We start from the raw sequence: 14945 nt of genomic DNA on the forward strand, positions 1-14945 counted from the left end.
ATAAAAGGTAAAAATACAACAGAAGAAAGTGGTAGGAGATAAATGCTGCAGAGTCAGCAACCTTGGAGGCAGGCAGAGCGAGCAATAGACTATCTAAAAAGAACATGCACAGAAACAACAGAAAGTCAGTTGTGGAAGAGTCCTAATGTTCTAACCTCTGTATAATGGAAATTCCAGAAAAACACAGTGGAGAGAACATATTTGAATATACCTGGCCAATTATTTTCCAATTTGGTGAAAACTATAAACCTATAATGAATCTAATAAATTCAGAAACCCAAACATGATAAACATTCACACATTACATGCACACACACACACACACACACACACACACACCAAAGCACATCACAATCAAAATGCTTTGAAATCCACATTAACAGACTTGTAACCAATTAAACATAAGAATTACAGTAGACTCTTCCTCAACCAATATGAAAGCCAGAAGACAATGGAATGACACCTGTAAAATGATGGAGGAGAGGGGATTCTCAAGTTGGGCCTGGTGACACATGCCTATAATCTGAGCACTCAGCTCCTCTTGAGACAGGATGTGAGTTGAAGGCCAGCCTGGGTTATATAACAAAACCTTGAATGATATATGAATATGGATATATTTCATATATGAAAATGGAGCCAGGTGACTCGAGGGGATGGGTGAGCTTGGGGGAGATGGGGAGAATAATGAAAGTGGTGACGTTTGAGAATGCAGTTAAAAATGTAATGCATATTCCTACAAAATTAAGAAAAGTGAGGGAAGGGGTGGGTTGGGAGAGATGAGGGAGAATATTGACATTGGGGGTGACATTGATCAAGATGCATTGTATTCTTAAACTTTTGTTAAATGGCAGCTCCTTTGTACCACTACTTAAAGATAGTAACAAAATAAAAAAAAGGATGAAACTGATGACACAAGATGCAGGGAAGGGAAAGGGAAGAGGAGGAGAGGAGGGAGAGGAGGGGAGGGGAGGAGAAAGAGGGAAGGAGGGAGAGAAAGAAAGAGGGAGGGAAAGAACCATGAGATTCTAAAACATATCAGTTGCCCTTTGATAGAATTTAAACTATCTGTCAGTTCTTGTCAGTACTTATACAGTACAAAGTAATCCCTATTGCTCCCATCTCTCTCCTTTTTTTCTATTTTAATCGAGTCTGATTTAAATGAGAAACAATTGATATACATAATTCTTTCCTTTTCAATGCACAAAATGAATTTAAAGTCAAGGAGCCCTTCACCTTGAGGGGGGCTTCTCACCAATGAGGAAGAAGCCAGCCTCCCTCCCAGCAGCCGAGTAAGGAGCTGTGGGCAGAGCCATGAAGGCAAACCTTGTCAGTGCTGGCAATAAACAAGTGATGCTGCCTCACACAATTTTTTAAATGAAATGAAATTTATATGAAAATGCAAAGGATACAAAAAAAGCCAAAACAGTTTTGAGAAAGGGAGGATATTGGAGGACTCATACCATCTGATTTTAAGGCTTGCTATAAAACTACAAGACAGTATGTTACTATCATAAAGATACGCAAATAAATCCATGAAATAGAATAGTGAATCCAGAAATTGAGTCTCACATATCTAGTCAATTGACTCTTTCAAAGGCACCAAGGCAACTTCAGTGGGATATATTTCAACAAAGAGTGTTGGAGCCGGACACCAGTGGCTCATGCTTGTAGTCCTAGCTACGCAGGAGGCTGAGATCTGAGGATCGTGGTTTGAAACCAGGCTGGACAGGAAAGTTCATGAGACTCTTATCTCCAATAAACTACTCAAACAAAGCCAGAAATGGTGCCATGGCTAAAGGGGTAGAGTGCTAGCCTTCAGAAAAGAAGAAAGGAGGAGGAGGAGGACAAGAAGGAAGAGGAGGAGAAGGAGGAGGAGGAGAAGAAGAAGAAGAAGCAGTAGCAACTCAGGGACAGTGCCCAGTCCTAGAACTCAAATTCATAGCCTGCACACTGTCCCTGAGATTTTTTTGGGGGCGAGGAGGGAGTCATTAATCACAGATAAGAGTCTCACAGACTTTCCTGCCCAGGCTGGCTTCAATTTGAGATCCTCAGATCTCAGTCTCCTGAGAAGCTAGGATTATAGGCGAGAGCCACCAGCACACAGCTCATTCTTTTTCTATTTTATTCATAAACCATATATTTTTATAGCACTTCTGGATTTGTAGAAAATTTAATCAAAAAAGTCCAGCATTCTCAAGTGCCCATTCCATCCACCCCACAATTCTCCTGATTATTTAAACCTCATAGTAGTGGGGTACACTTGTTATAATCCATGGGTCAGACTAGTACAGTAGTTGCTAACAGCCATCGTGCTATCAGGGCTCACTCTGTGTCATACCAGATTTGACAAATATCTCATGGCATGAGTCCAGCATTTCTATATCATATAGGGTGGTTTTGTTGTCCTAAAGCTCTCTCATGCTCCACCTCTGTCCACCCCTGACCCCTCCTGACAACCAGAACAATTGTCATAGTTATGGTCTCCGTAGTGGCTGTGGCACAGCTGTGCCTCTTCCAGAACATCCTAAAATTGGAATTACACAGTGAGGATATTTACAGAGTTCTGAAAATATTTCCCAAATACATAAAGGCCAGGATGCAAGGACTTCAAGATCACCTTCAGCCAGGCGCTGGTGGTTCACACCTGTAATCACAGCTTCTCGGGAGGCTGAGATCAGAGAATCACAGTTCAAAGCCAACCTAGGCAGGAAAGTCCGTGTGAGACTCTTATCTCCAATTAACCACCAAAAAGTGGGAGGTGGAGGTATGGCTCAAGTAGTAGAGTTTTAGTCTTGAGCACAAAAGTTAAAGGACAGGCCCTGGGTTTAAGCCTCAATATTAGCCAAAAAAAAAAGTGTATTCACCCTGGGGGCTTTGAGCCCCTCAGAAGTGAGCCAAGCTATTTGTCTGTAACTTCGTTTCTGTTCCTTTTTTTTTTTTTTTGCCCTCTACTCCTCCATTCCCATTCTTCCTCCCTTTAAATTATACTAAGATTTCCATGTTTGAAAGCTAATTTAGGCGTCATAACGGAGATGATATTTAATGTAAATGGAAGAAGCAGAAGCAGAAGGATTTATGGTCATAATAACCTGCTTGTAATAACACGGAGTGGGTCACCTGCTTAAGAAACTGTGGATTAAAGAGAAGGAAATTTACCTCCCAAAAGAGCGAATGTCACCAGAAAACTGCAATAACGCCAAGTCGTGGATGATCTTATTAAATCTCATAGATCTTACACTGTGCTTTCCTGCCCAGAGAGGGCGGTTTCCTTCCTGGGTTTGTAGAAATGGCCACCGAGAGGCCACAGTGAGGAGATGCGGGTCGGGGCTCACCGCCTGTGGGGCTCAGGTCTCAGCTGCACAGAGCCTAGGGAAAGGAAGATGGGGAAGCCATCCACTCAAGACAGCTCCCTATGCAGGTGTTGGATAGCTGATCTCCCCCCAGCAGTGTGTCCACATGGGTGGCCTCTGAGATGTGAGTTCAAATCCTCACCTCACTTCTCATTGGCTGACAATCACACGTATGACTGCATCCATCCCCAGCACTGGGAGGTTCTCACCCTGTGTCTCCTCCCCTCAGCATGCAGGGCAGGGACCAGAGTGCCCTGCTCCCTGCAACCCACCACACACAGAACACTGCTGCATGAACAACATGGATTCATTCATGCGGGCTGCTCTCGTGGCCTGATCACACATCAAGGACCCTTCTCCCAAGAGAAGTGCCAGCCCCTCCCTTCCCAGCTTAGCCTTTGTCCCCACTGTGGAGAAAGAGAAGAGGTAGAACTTCCTCTCCTACCTTCCTGCCAGCACCTTTCCCAGAAATGGTTTGGTAAGAAGTAGATAAACTGGGGGCCTATGCCTCCCACCCCACCCCACCCCGGGCACTGGTGGACAGCAGTCCCTCCATTGTGGAGGGGCATCTTGTGTCCCAGGGAAGGGGACCCTGCCAGGGAATAAAAGCAGAAGTACTGGGGCTGAGACTTTCCCAGAACCCCCACCCACCCAGAGTGGCCTCCTGAGAGACCACCCTTCTCCTGGGGTCTCAGGCCAGTCGTGGAGGACATGGTGGCTGCCTGGACAGGGCACCGGCTCACCTCCCTGCCAGAGGCTTGGACCCAGCTCCTTCCCAAGCAGAGTCTGGGTGGAGAGGCCGGGGGCTAAGAGACACCAAGTTTAGGCTCTTCAGGGTGGGCACAGGTGGGCCCATGACATAGGAGCTGGGCTCTCCTCCTCTCCATCCTCCCTCATCTCCCTCCTCCCAGTGAACCCTCCCCAGCCACACTATTTAGTCTTTTGTTTTCTTTGCCAGTACTGAGTCTTGAACGCAAAACCTTGAACTCTTCCTTAGCTTTATTCACTCAAGGCTAGCACTCTACTACTTGAGCCACAGCTCTGCCATCAGCTTTCCACTGATTCATTGGAGATAAAAGTCTCACAGAATGGACTGGGAAGGTGGCTTAGTGGTAGAGTGCTTGTCTTGCATGCATGAAGTCCTGGGTTCAATTCCTCAGTACCACATAAACAGAAAAAGCCAGATGTAACGCTGTGGCTCAAGTGGTGGAGTGCTAGCCTTGAGCAAAAGAAGCTCAGGGATAGTGCCCAGGACCTGAGTTCAAGCCCCAGGACAGACAAAAAAAAAAGTCTCACAGACTGTTCTGCCTGGGCTTGCTTTGAACCTCAATACTCAGATCTCAGCCTCCTGGGTAGCTAGGATTACAGGTGTGAACCACCAGCCCTAGCTTTCTTTCTGAAACCTACAACTTACCCTGTCCTGCTCATTCTCCTGGGCTCTGATTTTTCTTTGCAATAGTGCTGCAAGCAGCCTTCTAACATACCACATAACTGCCTAAGTCATTAGGGCCATTGCTCTGCCATCTTTTCCTCCCCACTTGCCATTCGAGTGCAAGCCCTGTCCATGCTGTTCACTGATATTTCTAGAACACAGTAGATACTCCATAAATGCTTCTGGACAGAATGCAGGAACTTGGCCCTTAGGGAAAGAAGGGAGGCTGTCCTACCTCACCTGCTCCTGTCCCTGGTGCTGGTCCCAAGTCTCCCAGGGGATTTCCCTTCTAGGCACCCAGTAGCCAAAAATCTGTACTACACACACCAGCCTCCACAGCCCATGGTCTTTCCTGCAGCCAGTGAGAACTGAAGAGCTGTCTATCACTTGGTTCAGAGAATGCTGCGGGGAGGAGGGCTCTCCCCCACCCTTCCTGGCCCCTGAAGTTCTGGGGTGAAGTAAGCCAGGGGTCCAGGCAGGCCAGGCCAGACTGGCTGTGACCTTCACTTACAGGTTGCGATTAACAATGCAATTAACAAGAGCCTAGACAGATCCAATACAGGGAGTTAGGAGAGATCGCCTTATCTCACACACACACACTCTCTCTCTCTCTCCCCTTTCCAGACCGAAGCCAGGCCTGCCAGGTTGGCTTACACTCTTAGCCCCCGGCCTTTCCAGGTTGGCTACAGGAACTACTGGGTAGGTGAAAGTCTGCACAGTCAGTGCCCCAGGCCTAGAAATACAACAGTGCCTGAGTGCAGCAGGCGGCCCAACAAAAGTATACCTTTTAATCTAAATTTGATGAGACCTGCTGCCTCTCAGCTGGGAGAGAGGAAGAAAGGTGGTCATGGGGTGGCCACGGGCCCCCAGCTCTTCAAATCTCTGACAGCCCCTGGCCATCTCCATCCTCCAGAATCTGTCCTGCCTTCTCAGGCAGTGCCCTCCTCTTCCAGGCCCCTGGGAAAGCACAGCTGCTAGACAGCAGAATGCATTTTTTATAGATGAGTGGCTTTTCAGCCAGAGCCCCTGGAGTACCCAAGGATAGACTGGCTAGCTGGACATGGGTGGCTTATGCCTATAATCATAGTTACACAGGCAGTTGAGTAACTATGGACCAAGGCCCAAAGACAGCCTGGGCAGGAAAGTCCATGAGACTCTTATATCCAATGAACCACCAAAGAGACAGAAATTAAGGTGTGGCTCAAGTAGTAGAGCACCAGCCTTTGAAGGAAAAAGCTAAGAGATAGAGCTCAGGCACTCAGTTCAAGCCTCAGTACTGGCACAATTTTGAACTAAGGACTTTCCCAAGATGTAGATCTTTTAATGCTAAAACCAGGAAAGTCATAAGAAACCCAAGATGGCTATTTCTAAGAAAGTGTAAAGCGCCTGGGAGCCATCCTTTCTAGAATGGATAGGAGGCTGTGTCTGAAGCTCAGAGCACTTTGTTTCCTCAGGGGTCTACCTGCCCGGGGAAGCTGCCATCTGTTTTTGTTGTTTTCATTTTCGTTTTCAGATCTGAGGACCAGACTCAGGGCCTTCCACTAAGCTAAATCCCCAACCCCAAGACTGCCATCTTTAATTCTCATGCCTTTCTTACCTTATAAGAGGTGCTTAAAAATTAGTGTGTTGTTGTCATTGTTGTTTTCTGGGAAACGTTAATGTCCTACATGGGTTCACAAATTAACCAGGAGCAGGATGCAGGCTAGGCCTCTTGGCTCCTCCATTTTGTGTCTCTGTCCTTTGTGCTTAGCCATTCACTTCTGCAGTCACTTGGCAGCCATCTTGGAAACCAGGAAGGAGAGGATTGGACCAGCAGCCAGGTACCAATGACTCTTACTGTAACAAGACCCCACCTCACCAGTCCTGAGATAAGAGACCGGCTGGTCACCCCTGACCACCTCTGAACACCTCTGACCCTGAACACCTCTGACCTCACCTGGATGGTTTTTAACTAAATGTACCATCTCTTCCTAGTTGACCTAACACTTATGTCAATATCCTTCCCCCTCAGATGGCTGAAGACGTGCCCATGGCTGCTATGACACTAATCTCCTTTCTCTATCTTTTCAACATATCTCTCTCTCTTTGGCGTATAAGGGTGAGTCTCTAGACTTGACATGGGGAGCTCCTGGAGATTGGGCCTGAGTTCTAAACACTCTCGTTTCAATGTCAATGATCCATGCCACCCAGCTCAGCCAATCACTCAGGTGTAAATCCTGAAAGCGAAACATCCTGGTCCTCCTCCTCCTGGTCCGCCAGACTCATGCGCTGCACATGAACCTGGGACATGCCCATCCTTCCTCAGGGCCCCTTGCTCGGTTCACCTTCCATCACAACTGCCATTAGTACCTGGCCCAAGTGAGACAAAACCAGAACAGGCTAGAGCAGCCCAAGCCAGGTATCCAGGCCAAAGGACCACGCTGGGTGCTATGGGCTGAAGTAACACCTGCCCTTCTCATCCCAAATTATACTGAAGTCTCACCGCACTTAAGAATGAGACTCTATTTAGAAATAGGGTCTTGGTAGATGTAGTTAGTAACATTAAGATGGGGTCGCTGGGGAGACGGGCACGCAGGGAAAGGACACCCCCATGCCAATGGAGGCAGAGACTGGAATGTTCCACCCATAAGCCAGGAAACCCCAAGGATGGCTGGGAAAGATCAGATGCTAGAAGAAGCAAGAGGGATCCTTCCTCAGAGGCTGCGCCGGGTCCCTGCTGTGGCCAGGACAGTGACCAAGCCACATGGACAGGACTTCAGCAGGGCCCTGGCTAGCCGAGGCCACATGCTGCCTCGCTCGGCAGCACTGCCTGGTTCAGCTTCACAAAGCGGCCAGGTCGTGGGCTAGCCTCAGCGCACCCACTGAACCAGGGCCAAAGCTCAGGCCCTTGCTCTTTCCTCTCTGCCTTCCCCCTCCACCCACCCGGGAAACAGAGTTGATGGTGAGCTCACCCATAGCTTCTCCCTCCTTGCCTCGTGGAATGTCCCAACCGGGATCTGAGCTGGAACCTGGAAGTCTTCACTGCTCTTGATCCTTCAGATCTCCTTGGGGACCATCTGAAATGTCAGGCTCTCCCCCAATCAGAGCAGGGCTTTCATCTGGAAAGCAATTCCAGGAAGCTGGAAGGAAAGAACAGGAGGAAGAGATGTGCAATGTGTGGTCACCAGCATAAGCAGCAGCAACTGGGGACCTGCTAAGATTCGTGCAAAGCGGACTCCATGTAAGCTCTGTGGTTGAGTACTGGCTTGGCACTCCATCACACACACACACACACACACACCACACACACACACACACACACACACACACACACACACACACACACACACACGATTCATTTAAAACAAAGAAGAGTTCGCTGGGCAGTGGTAGCTCACACCTATAATCCTAGCTACTCAGGAGGCTGAGATCTGAGGATGGCAGTTCAAAGCCAGCCCAGGCAGGAAAGTCCCTGAGATTCTTTTTTTTTTTTTAAATACCGTACAGAGGAGTTACAATTATGTGGGCAAGATAACGAGTACATTTCTTATCAAGCATTGTTGCCTCCTCTTTGTTTCCCCTTCCCATCCCTTCCCATACTCCCTCCTCCCCCCCACCCGATCCTCTCCCCCCCCCCACCAAAGTTGTAAAGTTCGTTTTTCAACATAACGACTTGTACATCTCATTGTTGTAATGGGTCCACCTGTATCCCTAGTTAAATGATTTGTTCTTGCCCTTCTCCTCCACAAATTATACCTGAGATTCTTATCTCCAATAAACCACTCTGAAAACCAGAACTGGCACTGTGGCTCAAGTAGTAGAGCCCTCACCTTGAGCTGAAGAGCTGAGGGACAGCGCCCAGGCCCAGAGTTCAAGCCCCACAACCAACAAAAAAAGAAAACAAAGACGCGTTCAAAGCACATCCAAAGATGACAAGCAGGCACAATGAAGGGCACTTTCCCCTGACCCCAGCAACAGGCCATCCCTGTATGTCCCAGATGTACATGTTTGCAGACTGAGCAAGGCCCAGCCAGCTTTCACTGGTCCTGGTGCAGAAACAGGGCTGTGTGCATGAGGCAAGAGGGCAGGAGTGTGGATGCAGGCCATGCCCACAGAGCTGCTGTGGGTCAAGTATCAGCTCGCCTGTTCTTCTTGGTAGCTACCTACCTCTGAGGAATGATTCAGTCCTCAGGATGAGTGAGGAGTTTGTCTGCCCCTGCAGGTCTAGATGAAGAAAAGAGAGAGGAGACGGTACACACAAGAAGAGCCTGACCCACGTGACAACCTCCAGAAACCATTCAGTGACTGGTGGGCTTGCTTAGACACTGAGCAGGAGAGGAGTAGGGAATATGTCCAATTTCTGAGTGGCCTGTGAGCCCAGGGCAGAAAGGGCTGGCTGGGGACAAGCAGCCAGGCAGCTTTGCTGTCCTCTGTCTGCAAGTCTTTCCCTGGGAATAGGCCAGGCTCCAAAAGTGCTTTGGGAAAAATCTGCTATTTGAAGCTGGACAGCTGGGATGGCACCTTGTGTTGAGTATGGGCTGCCAAAGCTGGCACTGTGGGTGGAGCCGGCCTGTAACAACGCCCCCATAGAAAGCAGGATCTGGACTGTAACAGAGAGCCAAGAGCACATCAGCCCTGCAGTCCCCCACCAATCCCCCCACACCCCAGAATCCATCTGTTGGAAACCTCATTTCCCAGTGCAATGGTGTTGAGTTAGGACCGTGCTGGGGGCTCATACTTGTAGTCCTAGCTACTCAGGAAGCTAAGATCTGAGGAGCATGGTTTAAAGCCAAATGGGCAGATGAATCTTCTCGCCCGTGAACCAGCAAAAAGCCAGAAATGGAGGAGTTGCTCAAGTGGTAGAGTGCCACCCTTGTAAGAGCATGAGGCCCTGAGTTCAAGCTCTAATACCAACACAGTAAACACACACACACACACACACATATACACCATCAGCTCCTGAAGGCTCTGTCTTCCTGAATGGATGAATGACACTGTCTCAAGACCCGGAGCAGCTTATTTTTTATTATTATTTTCTTTTTTGTGGTACTGGGGTTTGAACTCGGGGCTTTGCACTTGCTAAGCAGGTATTCTTCCCACATGAGCCCTTTTACTTTAGCTTTTTGTTTTGGGGTTTTTTGTTTTTAGATAGGGTCTCATGGTTTTCTGGTGGTAGTGGTGGTGGTTTTTGTTTTGCTTTGTTTTGGCCTGGGTCAGCCTAGACATCGATCTGCCTCCCTATACTTCTTGCATATGTGGAATTGTAAGCGTGAACCACCACACCCAGGTTGTTAATGGAGATGGAGGTCTCCCAGACTTTTTACCGCAGCTGGCCTCTAATAGCAATCCTCCTGATTTCTACCTCCCAAGTCCTGGGATTATAAATATGTGCCACTGATCCCAGTCCTGAAAATAAGGAGTCAGTCACATCCTCTCTCTCCTCCCTCCTTTCCCTTCCATCATGGGACAACACAACTAGAGGATCCCTTCCTCCCCTAGATGCCCTGCCTTGGACTTCCCAGCCTCCAGAACCATGAGCCAACCAACTTCCATTCATTATAAATGGAGTGCCCAGTCTGGTTTTCTACTTGAACAGCACGGAACCGACCAGGGCCACTCTGGGATCTCTCAGTGAAACCAGTGGGCCCTCCTCCTCCTCCCCCAGACTGCAGCTGGCCGCTCAGGCTCCTGCAAACAAGTCTGAATGAAGCTGGCAGAGGCTGAGAGGCTTCTGAGCGCAGGATTCAGCTCTGGAGCTGAAGCATCGCAGGGAGGAGGTGGGTAGGGAAAATGACATGACACTCTTTTACGGGTCACACTCTGAAGGGAGCAGCCTCTGTCCACAGACCAGAGCCGCCTCCACCAGAGTCCCCAGGTCCTCATGGCTGGTGCTAATTCCTGGCCCTCCAGGCTTTCTCCCTGCCTGCTCAGACCTCAGCTCCGGTACTCTCCCTTTGAATTCTGCACACCGTACGGGATTCAATCCCATCATCTCCCATCTCTAAACTCCCAACATAGCTTCCATTTGTTTTCCAGGGGAATCAGCTGAGGTCCTGATCAGCCCCACAAGTCGATGGCAAATTCTAACCCAAGGACTCAGAACCGTGAAGCATCCAGCCAGCCCACCAAGAAGGGGCAGGGAAAGCTGGTGGGCATGAGATGAGGGAGATGGCTCAGCCTCTGCCTTGGGATGGCGGCCTGGAGCACATCTTTGGGGAAATTGCAAGTATCACTTTCCCTACTGGGGAAGGTGGGGGGTGAGGGGGGGAGTAACCCTGGGAACCATCTGCAATTATAGCTCATCACGGCTGACTGTGTAACTGCAGTCTAAGTAGCTGGTAATCAGAAGCCCAGAGACAATGAGACATGGGCTTTATTTAGCACCTTTCCACTCCCCTGCCCCAAGCCTGCCTGTGTGGGGTGATGGGAGCAGGGTTCCACCAACCCCAGTCCAGACGTTCCCCATCTTTGCATCACGAGACAAGGCCACTGAGCTTAGGCCATCATGGAAATGGTGGCTTTCCTTTCCCCAGAGGTCAGCCTGGACATCACTGGGTCACCTGGCCCCTCCCCCCCTCCTTCCTGTCCACTTAGCCCTTATTTAAGCAGTATTTGTTGACTGTCCCCGCTCTGTACAATCGCATGGTAAAGAGAAGCAAGTGACACAGGACGGAACCACCCAGGGATGGCCTATCTTCATAGAAATGATATTTTCTGCAGGGTGACAAGCAGTAGACAGGCCAATGTAGAAGTAAAAGAATCAGCATGCCCCAAGAGCTGTGAAGGGACATCCTTAAAGGTCATGGGACACAACTGAAGATATGTGGAGATAATCAGCTGAGACCTGCCTGCAGAATGACAAAAGGCTAGTCAGGGACAGAACCGAGCTGCATGTACAAAAGCCCTGGGGCATGAAAGACATACTGAGTTTTAAGCACTAATGAAAAGCCAGTGAGTGCTTGGAGCCCAATGAGAGAGGAAAAGATTGCACAAGGTAAGCTGGAAAAGACAGTAGTCAGGCCTGATGGTGCATACCTACAGTTCCAACAGGATAGCATGATCATCACTTTGGCCCAGGAACTTAAGGCCAGCCTGGCCAAAGCGGGGAGGGGATGAGGGAAAACAAGACCAGATATCTAAAAGAAAACCAAACGACAACAGAAGAGATATCCCATGGGGTGACAGATGTTGAATTTAAGGTTATTGGTATGATTGAATCAAAATGCTGAGATGACCTGATTCATATTTAGAAATTATTCTGACAGCTTGGTAGCGAGGGGGGTAGGAAAGGGTGACCGGGTAGTGTGTTGACAAAGGAGCCGGGGTAGATGTTATTCAGCAAGTTTTGGAGGTGGAGCTCATATCTTACATTCCTATGGAAGAAAATGGAAGGACAGGGGTCTCTGGGCTCTGACCACACAATCAGGTGCACTGGGAAGCCATAGCTTTGGCAAGTGCCAAGGTGACCAAGGGCACACACCAAGAAGTATGAGTCCACTGCATGTGTCCTCAGAGCTGTCCCCTACCCTTTCCCTGCGGCTAGGATTTGATTGTGTTTAAATGCATCCTCCAAACCTTCAGGAGTAGAGAAGTTGGTCCTCAGTACAGCCATAAGGGTATGGAACCTTTAAGAGGCAGAGCCTGAAGGGAGGTCTTTAGGTCATTGGGTGTGGCCTTGCAGGGGATTGTGGGAATCCCTGTTTTATTTTGTCCTGGGACTTAAACTCAGGGCCTGGCCACTGTCCCTAAGCCTCTTAATCTCAAGGCTAGTGCTCTACCACTTGAGCCACACCACACCATTTCTGGCCTTTTCTGAGTAGTTAATTGGAGATAAGAGTCTCACAGACTTTTCTGCCTTGGGCTGGCTTCAAACTGCCATCCTCAGATCCCAGCCTCCTGAGCAGCTAGGATTACAGGCAGGAGCCACCGGCTCCCAACTCGGCTCCCTGTCTTAAGACATGATCTTCCTTTGACACATATGCACTGCCATTGTATGACATAGCCAAGAAACCCCTCATCAGAGCTGCGTCAATGCCAGCTGAATGAATCTCTTTTTTAAATAAACCTTAGCCAGCCTCAGCTACTTCATCACAGCAAAGAGCACAGACCAATCCACCTGGCCCTGCTACACCATAGCAAGGTTGGAAGAGGGCTCAGTCTGCTGTCTCTTCCGTGCCAGCTAGCCCTGTCCCATGGCAGACACCTGCAGGAGGGTGGAGGGCAGAAGGAAGAGAGAAACAGGGGGGTGTCTCCCACTCTCTGCCCTCGTGGAGGCCAGCATCTCCTGTGAGGCCTTGGACCCAGCAGGTGGTCCTCTCCTGACTGTAGCTTCCCCTTCCACTGCGCCACCCCAATCCACTGGGGTCAAAGAACACCAGCTGTCCCCCTGACCCTTCCCTCCCACAGAGTGCCACTGCTGCCTGCTTCTGCAGACCTCCAAGTTACTCTCCATTCATTGCCTGTCTTCCCAGTTCTTCTGTCCTGTCTGCAATCAAATCACAAATAAATTTCCTGTGTTAGCCAGGCACGGGTGGCTCATGCCTGTAATCTTAGCCACTTGGGAGGGTGAGATCTCAACATCACAGTATGAAGACAGTCCAGGCAAGAAAGTCCGTAAGGGCTCATCTCCAACTAACCAGCAAAAAAGCTGGATGGAGAGGTGTGACTCCAGTGGTAGAGCACCCGCCTAGTACCAGCACAAATAAATAAATAAATAAATAACAGCAACAGAGATGGGCAGAACAGAAGTCCCTAGAATTAAAGGAGGGAGTCTACACTAGCAGAACTCTGCAGAGACAGCATTCTTAGTGCACATTACAAGGTCATAGGAAGCTGTAAATACCGCGATATCTCAGGCACTGAACACAAACCCAGACTGGCAGGGGCTCAGCAACTCACGGTCCCTCAGGCACCCAAGCTGCAAAGGTTTTCTGGGAGGAATCTGTAGCGAATCATGCACCAGCTCTTAGAGTTGCTGCCCGGGTGGGAAACACGTCTGCTCAGGTGTTATCGATTAGAGAGCATTGCCTCATCGGCTCTCACTTTGGAAGGGGCGGGCATCGCACGGTAAGCCTCCACCTGCTCTGAAGCAGGGAGTGTCAAAGCTCCTGCACCTGGCACCAAACAGAAAGCACAGCCCTGAACTTGGCCCACCCCCACACAAGGCAGAGCCAGCCAGGGCCGATGTTCCCTGGCGTGCCTCTTCTTCGCTGTCTCTCAGTCACTCCCCCGGGCTCTTGCTATTTCCATTCATGCGTGCATTTAACAACATATCGATTGAGACTCTATCAAATGGGCTCAGCAGATCCAGCCTGACTTGGGGACTGTTGGTCTTTCAGTGGTAGCCACCATCAGCAAACCCCATGTCCACCCTGATCCCCACCCAAAGCCTACATCTCTCTGTGTCTCTCTCGCTTCTTCATTCACCCCATCTACCCCATGAACGAGTCCTGACAACTCTACTCCAAAACCATCCTGAACGTGGCCCCTCCCCCAGCCACGCCACCGCCTGTCCATCACGGGTCACCCAGATCCCTAGCTGGCCTCCCACGCCATACTTCCACCTGAAGTCTGTCATCACCACACAGCAGCCAATCTTCCTAAAGATCTACCTGGAGTCAGGAAGGCACATTAAAAATAAGTAAACAGTCAAGTGGCTCACACCTGTAATCCTAGCTACTCAAAAGAGGCTGAGATCTGAGGATCACTGCACCAAGTCAGCCCGGGTAGGAAAGTCCGTGAGACTTTTATCTCCAATTAACCACCAAAAAAGACAGAAGTGACAAAGTGGTAGAGCTCTAGTCTTGAGCAAAAAAAAAAGCTCAGGGACAGCACCCAGGCCTTGAGTTCAAGCCCCAGGACAAGCACCAACAAAAAAAAATGGAATAAAATAAAAATAATAAGCAAACAAGCTGGGCCTTGTAATCCTGTGATTTATAATCCCAGCTACCTAGGAGGGTGAGGTCTGAGGCTAGCAATTGGAAACTAGCCCAGGTAGAATAGTCCATGAGACTCTTAACTCCAATTAAACTACCAAAAAGCCAGAAGTTGGGGTATGGCACAAGTGGTACAATGCCCGCTTTGAGCAAAAAAAAAAAAAAAAGTGAAGCAAGAACTGGGTGGCCAGTGGCTCACACCTGTAATCCTAGCTAATCAGGAGGCTGAGCTCTAAAGATCAAGGTTTG

The sequence above is a fragment of the Dipodomys ordii genome, unplaced genomic scaffold (genome assembly GCF_000151885.1).
Source record: "Dipodomys ordii isolate 6190 unplaced genomic scaffold, Dord_2.0 Scaffold7, whole genome shotgun sequence".
NCBI lineage: Eukaryota > Metazoa > Chordata > Mammalia > Rodentia > Heteromyidae > Dipodomys > Dipodomys ordii.